At 38.4% G+C, this 13,977-nt stretch overlaps 1 long non-coding RNA gene across 1 annotated transcript in view; it reads left to right on the top strand.

The window, feature by feature from the left end:
* LOC116493059 overlaps positions 1-13,925 on the top strand; it is a 42,969-nt gene extending 29,044 nt beyond the window's left edge. Inside the window, exon 5 of the long non-coding RNA XR_004253715.1 lies at positions 12,952-13,925. This is a non-coding gene — a long non-coding RNA (uncharacterized LOC116493059). The remainder of the gene's footprint in view (positions 1-12,951) is intronic.
* Positions 13,926-13,977: the final 52 nt, after the last annotated feature.

Below are 13,977 nucleotides of genomic sequence, written 5' to 3'. Positions count from 1 at the left end.
ATTCTTCCAGCCAGGAGTTGAGAGTTCATTCAACAGGAAAGTGAGTTTAACTGACACTTAGGAAAATTTCAAGGGTGTTGACTTGACTACCATCTTACAGGTCAAATTCAGACGTGATTTCTCATCTTTAAGCAACCGCCCCAGAACAGTGCTTCTATATGCTACTGTGCAGCCTTACGCTTCCTTAGAAGTCAGTGCAGTCTCCTGATTGGGTTTGCAGTGATACTCTGTTCACATACAAACAAAATATTATCTAGTAACATTTAATGCTCAGAATATGTAGCCCAGTTTTACCAAAAAATAATAATAAAAAAAAATCAGACCCTGGGAGCCTCTGCAAATAATAATAATAAAAAAAAAATCAGTTTAGTAACTGTGACTGAGAAATATGAAGCCTACTGATTTAGCACTGTTAATGGAACAGCTTCCTGAAGCTTTTCCAGGAATTGCATCCAAGTACTGAGTGCCTTCAGCTGATATATCCGTAACACTCAGCTCTTAGAGTAACTAATATTTTTGGCTTTGTCAATGTAAATAGTGCTCTCAACAAATTCAACATATTTCACTAAATTAGAATGTTTAATGCTGTTGAAACTGAAGTCCGCAAATATACTAGGGTGAATGGGATTGGGTACAGGACAAAGCAGGAGACAGTATAAGGACTGCAGTTCTAGCTATTTTAAGAATTCTACGTCTTGGTTAATTACATAAAATTAGTTGAACATGCCCTAATCCAAGGCACTGCAGCTTCTGGGTACTCCAGTTTAAAAGCCATACAGACATGCTAATTTTAAACTTCCATTTTAGAAGTGTAGCTTTAATTGTGAACTTATCTGTTTCCTAAATAGTGAGTCTTCATTGCCTAGATTCACTAATTTCAGGTCCTGGGCAAGCTCCTCACAGAGAGTCTCATGGTTGATGAAACATTTGTGGAAGGCTTGTTTTTTTACCAGACCCTGGTAAATTTGTGTGTGTATTAGTAACTGGCATCTGCTCAAAAGCCTTTGTGAAGTCATTGGCTCTTGCAAAGGCTGAAATAACTTCTGTCCCATCATAAGCAGTGGCAGTGGGCTCTTCTGCAGCTCTTAGGGCAGAGAAAACTTCGTGGGAAGTGTCTGCTAATTCTGACAACTAAGTGTAACAACCAAACCCTGGCAGATTCTGCCTGCAATATACCTGGTGGCTAATCGAAATGCCTGCAATATACCTGGTGGCTCATCGAAATGCTGCATGGAGCTGGGTATATTGATGACTGTTACTGTCTGTCTTCTGGCTGCCAAGCCGGATGTGGATATTTGGTGCAGCACAGCCAGCCTGCGTGGTTAGCTGTAAGAGGGAAGCATCTGTTTCGGAGCAGCAGGGCACACCTGAAACTGTGGGCACCCACCTGAAGGTGACTCAGCTTGTGGCGGTAGGTAGTGCTTGGCCCATCACTAATGAAAGATATTATTATCAGAGATGTGATAGGGGTGCAGGGAGGGGAGTTAGAAAACTGTCTGCATGCAGGAAAAAAAAAAGTTTCTTAATTCACTCTTGTCACTGCTGAAGGAAAAAAAAAAAAAAGAGAAACAAAGAGAAACAGAGGCAGAAAGTCAGTAAGATGAAAATCAGCACTTCCTGTGTGCTGTTAGTTCAGTGTTACAGTTGTCAGTCTACTACTGCCTGTCATTATCAAGTGCTTGATAATCAGTATTAATCTAGTTCTGGGATAACTTCTAAGAAATTATTTCATAGCATAGCAGCTGGAAGAATATGCTGCACGTTAATTATTTGCGTTATCTGTCTCCCAGAGTAACAGTTGGCAAGCAAAGAGCCTAGATTAAAACCCACTACGCAGATAAGTGCCCTGTTTATGTAGGTGTAGAGCATATTATATAATCTTTTAGAGCCAGTGCCACCAGAAGTGATGAAATACGACGTGATGTAGGGACTGATTTGGAGTACATCCTGTGGGCCTGAAGTGGGAGGCACTGTTCTCTGTGCAGGTGTGCGCAAGATCTCTAATGCTTGTGGTTTTATAATGTGACAGAAAAGAGCTAAGGAGTCACAGGGTGAGAAATTGGTCTAGAAATCAGTCAGTGAAGACTGCTGTCGTCTTTGAAACGTGACTGTCCTGGCTGGTTTCAAGAAGATGAATGTAAAGATATGGTCGTGAAGTCATGGTTGTTGTTCTGACCTACGCAGGTGTGTTCCCTGTTTCTTTACGCAGATTGCTAAGCAGTGGAACTCTCATTCCAGGTAGTGGAAGTGTGAATTATTAGCAAAACTGCTTAGTCGCGGGCAACTCCTCCTTTCTGTTTGAGAAGGCAGAACAGTAAACTGGAAGTGTGTACTTCGTCCTTTGTCTCAGCCTCGTCAGCCTGTTTCCCAGGGAGGTGACAGTTGCTGTTGTATGTGTCTTCCCATGCATCTCCTGGGAGCACTGTGCAGGGTTCTACATGTGCTTGCTCTTTGCCTGGGGGGATGCAGCATTAGTGAGTCCTGTGAGACCTTGAGCCCTAATGAGTCATTCGACCCCTCTCAGATTCTTGCCTTAGAAAATGAGAGGATCGCGGAGATGCCCTTTTAAAGAGCCAGCATGCTCCTTCAGTGACAGAAGGAAAGACTGGTGATGAAACCTCCATGCTGTTTTTATAAGAGGAGGACTTTCACTCTTAGGGTCCCTACATTATTTCAGGCTGTAAATGCAACTTAGAATTTCGCTCAGTTAAGTATACTTTATTTCCTGTCCTGTGCTTTCAAGTTGTAATGCTTGAACAGTGGAAATACTGTGTTTTCCCCAGAGGCAAAAACAGTCTTGTGAAGGATAAAGTATCTGGGAAACATTGGGATGAAAAGGAAGTTCAGGAATTGCACAGCATAACTTTCAAATAAGAATTCCAAGATGTTATTTTTTTTAACTTTATAAAGAAATGATCTGCTCCCTCTTTCCCCTTACTTTGCTTTATTTTGTGGCTTGTATTTAGTTATATTGATGTATACTGTATGGTGTGCTTATTGAGTATGTGCAATTTAAGTTACATTATCCAGGCTGAAAATACTAGGGGAAAGCAACAATGATAAGATCTGATTTAATACAGTGCAGTTTGTATCATCTGGCTGTCATATTTCTATGTGCTTGTCTCCTACAAGCATTCTGGCAATTAATCAGTATTGATACGATGCCCTGAATGTGCAAAGGATTGAACAGAGTAAGTGCCAGCATGACTGTATGCCATTTGGCAGAAACTAGATGAGGTCAAAAAAAGAATATTTGACTTTTTAGTTGTACAAACTTTCAGTAGGTTTAATCTATTCGTATAAAGGAAGGAACTAATAATGAGGTAATTGTTAGAGAACTATGAGCAAGACTGTTCTTATCTTTTGCTTTCCTTTGGTACATATCCAGAAGAAAGTAGTAACAATGCCTATTCAGTCTACTTATTTTTATGTGTTTTGACAATACAGTCACTAGTTTTCTACTGTTCACATTAAACTTTTGGCAGACTTGTGCTGCTTATTGACCATAAAAATCCTCCCATGCACTTCCAAAGGAAAATTGGGAAGTCTTTCTGTTCCATGTGCTGTCTATTCATCTCACAAATTGTACAGGATAATTAGACTGAAATTTCCTATTTATTCATAAACCAGCACAGGATGGGGAGTAACACTGGAAACTGTCCCAAAATTGCCCAACCAGCTCTGATGTTGTCAGCATAATTCAGTCTCTGTGGCAGTACAGTGCTGTCGGCTTTTGCATATTGCTAGCCAACCTCGCTTCAGAAATAGTTGCAGAGGGGAGGTTTTTGTGATTTTTTTTTCCCCCCTCCTATGGTGTTCTGGGGTGGATTAAAAAAAAAAAAAAAACAAAAACAAACAAACAAAAAAACAATTCTTGGTCCCACACTGCCTTAGCAATCCCATCCAGTTTTCTCTTTAATGTTTTCCACATATGGTTGTGAAATTCAGTGTCTGACTTCTTTCCTAAATATAGAATCATCATTCTTTTAAAATGATTGATGCAGTAAGCTTCACTTGTTTTCAAAACCTGTCTTTCTCCTATAAGAATTGAGCATTTTTCTAGTGTCTATTTTGCAATCACTTTTCATGTAATTTTACTGCTCTTTTTATTTCCCCGTATTTTGGTGAGTATCTATTTTGCTCAGTTTTGAAGCAAAAAGCATAAAAAGAACACTATCAGTGGAAGAGTAGCCATGCGTAAGTAGCCTGTGTCCCATAGTTAGCATAAAGCTTGTTTTTCACACAGCTGTGCTTCTTAGCTTGTGTTTTTAGAACAAAAGTGGTGATGATGGTGTGAGCAAAGATGAAGCTTACTGTTTTTTCAGTTCAGTTTTGAGCAAATAGCTTTTGTCTCTTCACAGCACTATCCAGCTGTAACCTCCTTATGTACTTCTGCGTGATTATTGTGATGAAATAGAATTTTTCTTCATGGAATTTAGAAAAATAGAATTACCTTTAAATGAATGTCTTTGCATTGCCTCTCATTATTGACGATAGATTTTGGTTCAGGTGAAAATTGACCAAATGTAAGTCTGGTTTGCAAAAAAAAAAAAAAAAAAAAAAAAAAAACGGACAAGCACAAACTGATTTTTTTTTTTTTTTTTTAACTGGTGAAGCTTTGTGTGTTTATGTTCACTACTCAAAAAGCAGGAAGCAGCCTATGATTTTAATAATATGCTTAGAACAAAATCTGAGATTTGAACAGCTTTTACTGCTTTGGCAACGTTTTCCATTGTCAAATTTACAATGACTTATTGCATAACTATTTTGAAGCAGTTCTGCCAGTGTAGGTCTCAGTTTTAGGGGCCTGCAGCACCTTCAAACCTCTCCACTTTCAGCACAGGAAAGAACGTGTAATGTCACATTGGGGACGCAAATCAGTAAATGGCACTTTAAAGCAAACAATTTTATTCATGGGGAAGCAATTGTAACTGCTAATTACAGATGTATACAAGTGACCATGGTCCTTAAAATAGATTGTTCTTAGGGGGGTAAAAATGTTTTTTTTTTTTTTTTTTTTTTAAGTTATTTTAATATTGTCAGTCAAACTTGTCAGGCTTCATCCTGCAAATGTAAATATTCTGTTAAATATTTAAGAACAAGTTAAAAAAAAAAAAATGAGGGCAGTTTTGCATGGACTTTTTTGAAAACCCACTATTCAGTCCTGTGCATATTCAGTGTTGTATAGTGAAAACGATTGCTTATTTTTTGTATTTATACATTAACAAGGCACCTCAGGTATTGGGCCGATGTTGTTGCAAATCATATATTCCATATTTGTGTAACGGATAAGATCTCACTGTTTAGTATCATGGCTCACTTTCCTTTTTCAATAATCACATGGAATTAGTGACGTAAAGGTTTGGAAAACTGCCATGATTGCAGTAAAAAAGGTTGATTTCATAGTTTCCTGACTAGTGCTTTCCTAGGCTGCAGTGAACTCGCATACCACATTTGAAGTCATGAACAACATTATTGGGCTTCATTCTGCACAATTTAATACCTAAGAGAGGGGGAGGTGACTGAAGTCAGAGGCTCAGGGCACGGTGTCAGTGAAATAGTTAGAAGCGCCATATGTGCTTAAGTGCTTATATAGTGCTTATGCTGTGAGGTTCTCTGTATTTGACAGAAGGAATTTGAACAGTTTGCCACAGACAGAACAATTTCTCACTCTTTGCATTGGACTTTCAGCGTGACTGATAACATCAAGTAGGTTTTGCATGCAAGTGGACAGGAACTTGCTTCATAGTAAACATTAAGGTTTAGGAGTATGATGTGGGTAGAAGATATGCACTGCTGGTTTAGTCTCAGACATATGGTCAGATCCTTTTGTTTGAACCTCCCAACATTCTTCAGGATGTGAGTGGGAGTATTCTACCATTTACAAAAACTTTAAATGACTCCTGTAACATGTTGCTATGAGCCTGCCTTATTACTGGTTTCTCAGAAAAGAATTGTGTTTTAGGTATGATGAAAACGGAGAGCTAAAAATGTATGTTGAAATACGTAGTCCTTTTGAAATGTACGGATGAAAGAACCGTGGTGTGATCTGTGACCCACAAGCTGCAGAGCAGTTTGTAAAGGCACTAGTGACAGTTTATGGCTCCAGATTAGCAGTGTGTCATGTGCTGAGCCTTTAGGTTTCTAACGTGATGCTCGTGAGGTCAGGAAGATGAAAGTTCTTCCACTGAGAGAGATTTCTCTTCTGATGTAAGTTTGCTTTTTGAGTAAACTTGAACCCGGGAAGATTTACTTCTGTTGTTCAATTGGCTTATCTGGACTGTAGGGTTGACTGCATTCCTTTTTAACCTCTCTTCCACTGGGCTGTGACTTGTGGTAGGAATGCAGACTTCCTAGCAAAAATAGAGTATCTAGTAGGATATATATAACTTCTCATAGCACAAGTTCTTAGGAAGGTAAGAATTACGGAGTATGTACACATACCAGCATCAAGGTGCCCCTGTGGCCCTGATGATTACCAGGGAAAGGAAACAGTCGATTAAATGTCTGTAATGCCTTCCTAGTCACATGAAAGCTGTAACTTCTTTATAAGTAAGGTGCCTAATTATTTATGCCCAAGTGTCTTGATGCTACTACAGCCAATGTACCCACCAGCTTGTAGGTGTGGTCAGGAATGGATTAGAGGATGATGACATCTGTTGTAGTATGCAGACTTTTACCCTCTGCAACAAAACAATGAGTCTCAAGAGGGAGAGGAAAGGCAAAAAATGGATAGCGAAGTTGAGGCAACAACTAACCTAAATTAATTGCTCATTGTCTTTTTCTTTTAGTTGCTTCTTCCAGCTGTGAATTTAGCCCCACGTATTGTTATGCTGCCACTTCAAAAAACCACCACCCACACCCACAAACCTTTAGAATTGCATGGACATTCTAGTTTGTCTTTTTGAAGTTGCAAACGTTGTGGTTTAATTGTAAAATAAAAAGTCCCCTCTTGCTTCCTTACTAAATAAGCTGTTGCATTGCATTTCCTCTTGAAGATATACTTTGTTTTTTAGCTTTGCCTGTCACTCTGAGCTTGTGCTATACAGTCAAGTAGGAAAAAAAAAACCAACGAACTTCCATTTATTCAGTCAAATTGTAACCATCCTTCTTAATGGAAGAGGTTTGGTAAAGCCCATGATTTTGTTAGTGTGATGCAAGATCTTGTATTTGAGGACTTTCAGAAAGGCATCTCCTATAATGAGTGATCTCACTTGTCTTTTCTATTTGTCCATCGTCAGCACAGTGCTTGGGGCAGGTGGCATCGTTAGACTCTAAGCCATCCTATGTTTATTCTGTGTAAACCTACAGACTGAGCCAGCTGGGATAGCAGTGCAGCTAAACTTGGAGAGTAGCCTTGTTCCTGATGAACTGAGAACAAATGAAGGGCTCATCAAAGTACATTGTCTTATGGCCTTGGGCTTCAACCTAGGACAGAATAATATTATTTTTTTTTCTGAAGAGAAAGGTATGTAATGAAGTCATATTTTCAATACGGTTTGAGGCAATGCAGGTCAGTAACGTGACTTTATGCAGATCTGGATTAGAGGCAGAGTTGATTTTGATTCTCAAGATTGTTCCCCTATATTGAAATTTAGGGGAGTCTAACTTTCTTCAACCCCCTATGTTGTTTTTAGGTGTTTATTTACCTTTTAGTGGATGGTCCTCTTGGGAGCTCTTCTCAAAAATGGAGATTTTGGGAAAAGAAGTTATCTCCTGATGGAGGAGAAGCTTTGCTTCCCATATTGCTAATGAGCTTTTCTAATTGGATTTTCAGGGTTTTGCACTGGAAGTGAAGTTAAGCCGTTGAAGGATAACGTGAGAGTTCCTGAGCCTGAAGAGAGAAATACATTTTGGGACTGTTTTAAGAGATTGCTTACTTGTCACTAAGGAATAAGAGGAACCCAAAAATGTATTTCACTTAGCCGTAACTGTAATGAATGCTAGAGGAAGTCCCGTAAGGGGGATAGAGGTATTTTAATCTTTAAAGTTTGCCAAACTGATCACTGTATGCTCAGAGGGGTTATTTCAGCTAACAATGGAAGTCAGCTCTTGAGGGAGATGGAAATGTATGACATGAAGAAATACTTGACTCATAATTAATTTTGTTCTACAGGTGATCATTCACAGTATTATGTAATATCACACAATGGTAATCTGAAGGTGGTATATGGTGACTCACAAATCCTGTATTCTCAGCTTTTATAAGGTATTCCATTTAAGTGATTCTTTTCCGTTCAAATACTGAAGTACTTGAAGTAGTAAAAAAAAAAAAAAAAAAAAAAAGCTATCCTGTTTTGTGTCAGCTATAAGGCTTTACTAGCTGTAAAGTATAACTCCTGGATGTTTCTAGCTTCCTTAAAAGTAAATCTCCAATGACTTAAAGAAGAAAAGAGAAACTGGAATATTTTACAAGAATATTTTTCATTTAATGCATTTTCAGAACCCAAGCTCTGTTATGTCTTGAAGAAATGCTAGATGAGTCCTTCCAGGATGAATATTTTAACATGTTCGTTGAGTTATTGTCACTGTTGATTTTAAGTCTTAAGGCCATTTCACGCAAAAAGAAGTGATGCTGAGGTCAAAGCAAGTGTAATAGCATTTGTTGCTGAATTTGAAAATATAGGAGGATCACCCTGTATGAACACTCAGAAGCTGTGAAGTGTTTTAATGAACAGAGCCTTATTTCTATATAACTGTTAGAGGAAATAGTGTATATGAGCATGTGTTTGCATAGCAACTAGGAGTCTCCTGTAGGCTTTTTGCACCTCTGTATCTTTCAAATATAGTTTCCTTCAAGGAAAGTAGCTTGGAGCTTATGGAGGAATAAGATACCAAGCACTGGTTAGCAGAGATTTTTAAGTGCTTACTGCTGCAGAATCTTTTTCTATAATTTTAGTATGGCAATTATATCCCCAGAGAATACTTGTGTATTCTCACTGATAATGCGTTCACCAGCACCAAACCTACACAGCAAGCGTAATTGCAAAGTTTAACCTTATACAATGTGTATGAGGGAAGAAGAAGTTTGCAACACCTACTCATCACATTTGTAATTCAGGTTTGTAAGTTACAATTTGAGATGTATTGTTCCCTGGAAATAATGCTTATCTCAATGATAGTTAAAGTAGCATATATCTGGCTTGAACGATAAATGAAAACAGTTAATATTTTCCAAGGTGAAGGAAACAACCTTGAGAACTTTTCATTTATGATTGCTGCTAACATTGTGAACTTTCTCAAAAGATAGAGATGTTTCCATTATATATTGATAGACTTCTAGAGCTACAATAGTTAGATGAATTGTCTAAGCTATGTTTGAAGTGAGTGGCTGATGCAAAGTTTCCTAAGCCAACTATGAGAGAGGTAAGAAGAGAATGTTAGATTGTAGTGAACATGACTGGAATTTCTAGCCTTGAGGAAGGCAAGACAAAAATCAAATTCATTTGAACACGTAAAAGTACATACAAAGGAAATGCTTAGCATTTAGAACATACTGAACAGTAAAGATCGTGCAGATTTGAATATGTACGTGTTTAAGGAATGTACAAATTCTGCAAGAATTTAAGTAAGGAGCTTGCCAGCTCCAGTGACAAAACTACTGTAATTTATTACTTCCCCCAGATTCAATAACTTGGATTTTTTTTGTAGATGTTAGTGTCGGTGAACACTATGGATTTTTAAAGTGCAAAGAGAGGAAGAAAAATGTAAAGCTTTCTGGAAGCACACAGCATTGCACAGAATGTTCCTTTTTTGCTCTTAAAACTAATACATGTATATGCTATTTCTTAAAATCTGCCTAATATATTGTAAAGTATGCAGTGTAATCATTTGACACAGTTGTTGAAAACTTGGCGCTATCCCATCCTTAATATTTGGCTATTTGAATTGTGTATTTGCGGCATTTTTTGCTTTTCCTGAGTTGAACATTAGTTTACATTACATATTAAAGTCCACTATATACTTAAAATATTTCAATAAATAAAAATAATTTAAAAGTGAAACTGATAAAGCAGCAAAACAGTTGACCAAATTACATGGAAGTAGTGTTTTTAAGAACAATGTACTCTGAAAATGTGTGAGGCAAAGGTAGTGTTAACTAGTGTTAACATTAATTAGTAGTCCAAGGCCACTGCAGAAAGCAGACTGCATTTTTTTTTAAATGTAGCATACTACAGAAAAAAAATCGTCTGCATTCTTCAAGGAGACTGTTAATCCCAAAGAAAAGACATAAATGAAATCCTTGCTGAACTAGTAACGTAGCCAGAAAAAGATGCAATTCTTTGTTTAAGCACATAACATGCACTGAGAGATTAACTCAGTCCACAAAGCCTGGGAACATTAATCTGAAAAACCCTTTAGGGACACTTTGGAGAGAAGAGAAACTGTCACAGCAGTAATTGCTAGTATCCTTTGCTGGTGAATGGCCTGTGAATTTCTTCTATCTCTTCTTGCAGTTCTGCACTGAAATGGAAATAGTACATCCTCACATCCAGATACATCCCTGATCTGAGAGAGGAGTGATCTCCAGAGAGCTTAATGAGGTTTAGTTCCTAGTCTGGTAAATCTAGATGTGACTCCTTGCTTTGCTCCCCAAACTCCTAGTTGTTTCTGTGGAGGGACAAGCTTTATATGATCAGGAACAAAGAGATCTCTCACATACCTTCTTCTAAAAATCTGAGACAAAAAACCAACCAACCAAACAAAAAAAAAAAAAACAAACATAATTTGTGTCTTGTACTGACACAAAGCTTCTGAGCAGTATAAGAAAATCTTTTGAAAAAGAACCCAGGAAAAAAAAAAAAGTATTTTTTCCTCATTAATTAAATGGCAAAGAGTGGATTTAGAGCAGAGGTAGAGCAGTTCTGTTGAGCCTCATGCTTCCTACAATGCATGGGGCTCTGCAAAGCCAGCGCCGTACAGTTCCAGCTCTGTCTCCCCTCGTCTCCTATAGCGGTATCGGTGGGCTGCAGGTTGGAGGGGTGGGACGGGAAGAGGGGTGCATATCAACCTTCAGTGCAGTAAGTGCTGTTGGGAGGGCCTGCTGCCCTCGGAGCCTCTCTTTCCAACTGCAGCAGAGTCCAGGCAAAGGGAGCCACGCAGCAGGGCTGGGCACGTGAACGGCAGCCTTTGGCTGCTTGCTTTGGCTGTCAGGGATCTTGCTTTGTCTCTGTGTGCAAAATAACTGGAGAGGATGCCATCTGGGGACACGGGTGCTCAGCCAGCAGTAGGGTTTTTGAGTATTTTGTTGTTGTTGTTCATTCTAAAAACGGTCCTGACTGCAAAGCTAAAGGTTTTTGCAGCAGCTGTAGAAATCTACAGTCTTTAGCTCACAGCATAGGTAGCCATCTACATCATGCACTATTCCAGGAGGTGTTGGGCAGCAGCAGAGAACTTTGCCTATGATTTTATAGTTGGTTATCTAACTTGATTCCTAAAAGCAACATTTAAGGGAAAAAAATGCACAAATAAGACAAAGTTGTGAAGTTAGGTTACTAAATATAAAGTGTAGTGTTTATTTGGTTTAATAACCTGCATGTTTACTATTGATCCTTTACAGGGGCTTTAATTTTGGTTCTGCAATGAGCTGTTTTAAAATGCGGTCTTGTTTCAAGATCTCACTGCTGATTTAAGATTCCTGCTGCCCATTGTCACTTTGTCATTGATTTGGAAGCTTTTGTCCAAAAGGAAACTTGCTGTAATAGTTTAGCTGAAGATGATTTCCCTTGTGATATAATGGAAGGTCTTATAACATGTTAAGAGCAGTTAGTACTCAAGAAAGTTTTATCAATTAGTGTAAAAATTGTGGACTTTGACTTCGTATCACTTTTTGTCATGAAATACTTTATAAATGGGATAGTAAAACGAAGTTACAAACACTGATATTTTTCTTTCTGAAAGTTTATAGGAACAGTGGCAATTCATTCTGAGGCCCATATACGCAACTGTGTGGTGTTTTTTGGACTAGTTTAACTTCAGAGCAGATCTAATGGTTCTCTTTGTTCCAGAAGTTCCACGTGCCTTTCATACAACAGGGGTTTATCCGACTGTTCTGAGCTGAGCAGTATGTTTGTTCTGTGCTGGAGGAACATCCAGTCTAGTTTTAGCTCCAGATGTAGCCTAACTTTGGGAGTAAAGACCTTTGTAATGGTTACTTTATCTTCCTTTGCTGTTAAGGAAACTGAACTATCTTAGAGTATGCTGTTGTAAATAGTTGTCTCATGACAACCAAAAAAGGGATACGTTGTGATGGGAGGCTGGAGGAATGCATTAAGTGGGCATTGCCCGCTGTGGGAATCGCAGGATAATGGTTTTGAACACATTTTCTTGTGAAGTTTCTTCAAACTGCATACAAATTCAGCAACACAGGCTTACCATTCATTAACAGAAGTTTTACCATTCTCAAATTGTTAGTTAAAAAAAAAAAAAAGGTTTGTTTTTTTTTTTTTTTTTTTTTTTTTTTTTTCCTGACAAACCACTTCATTTGGGGACTGACCGGTCTGTCTAGCTGCTGGCTGCCTCATCTGTGGCTGCTTGCCATCTAGTGGTTTAGATGCATTAATGCCAAAATGGTGTAAGTGGCAAAGCCACTTCCTATTAAAACCAATTAAAGCTGCAATTTTCTCTCTCCCTCTCTCTCTCTTTTTTTTTTTTTTTTTAATATATATTTTATTTCCTAGCTCCCTGGGCTTAGCTGTTTCTGTTCCAACTTTGAGGTGAAACTGTCCAACAAGACATTATCGGTTGTCACTCACTGTTGCCCATGACAGATACCCAAAAAGGTTGGACTCTTGCCTACAGTTAGCACACTGATTTCTTGTTTTATTATTTGATGATCCCTATTTTTGTCAGAACATGTAGGCATATGCAGAGAACAATGTGAATCCTTACTGCAGTGTTGTCAGATGCTGCATACTTTATGCTCAACTGCACTTTTGTTTCCCTCTGCAGCGTATATAGCAACTTGTGAAGGATTTTAATACAACAGTTGAAAGCCTACAGTTCACCACCACTATTGGCATCAGCACAAACTGTAACATACTGTCTTTTGATTTCCACTGTCACCATTGCCTCTACTAAGAAAGGCCCAGAGCCTGAGTTATCGTGACATCAACTTTTCCCTGTGAGAACTGTAAAGCTGACTGAAGGAAAGGGCAGTGGAGGAGCCTGAAGTCTCTTCTGTAACGCAAAACCTGAGATCATCTTCCTGTCTCTGCCATTGGTCTGATTACTCAAACCAACACAGGCCAGTGTCTTCTCTTTGTCCTCATTGCCCTGTCTTTACAATAACCTTTGTTAGGCACTTTGATGTATGAAATACGAGTTAGCTCTTGCCAATATTAGTACCCCACTTAAGCATTCACAGGATACATTGCTCTGCTGTGTACATCCACCTCTACGTCATTTCCAGATTGTTTAAAGAATGCTATCAGCAAAGATGACCAAATGAAAGGGTCTGAAAAATGTTGCTCTGAACACCTGGAGTGGTGGGCATAGCATCTCAGAGGAGGAGGAGGGATGGCTGCTGGGGAGACTGCTGCTCTGCATGATCTTGAATTTCATTTGGTTTTCCAGTTTCTCTTAAGATCCCAATTTAAACTGTTGCTGTTTGTATTCTGTCATAAAGTTGAAATCAAGTAGGCCTTTTCCCCTGTGAACACTTTCTAACAGCTGCTGTTAGAATTAAAAAGTTTGGGTTCAACTGGAGAATTGCTAATAAAAACATTACTGCTCTGAACTGAGCCACGCTCTGGTGGGATGTGTTCTGCAACCTTGACAGCTGTGCTCTTTTTATGTATTGGTGCTTAAATAGTGATCTGAAATTGTCTGGGACACTTCTGATTTATACTGAGAAAGGTTTTAACTGTTTAAGATTTTAAGTCAGTGTATTATTAAATTCAAGTAGGTTCCACTTAGATTGTATTTTTTTTTTCTATCTGAAGCTTTTTTTTTTTTTTTTTTTTTTTTTTTTAACAG

This window comes from Aythya fuligula, chromosome 10 (genome assembly GCF_009819795.1).
Source record: "Aythya fuligula isolate bAytFul2 chromosome 10, bAytFul2.pri, whole genome shotgun sequence".
NCBI classification, from domain to species: Eukaryota; Metazoa; Chordata; class Aves; order Anseriformes; family Anatidae; genus Aythya; species Aythya fuligula.
The sequence above is the reverse complement of the archived record's forward strand: the minus strand, read 5'-3'. Positions and strand labels throughout refer to the sequence as shown.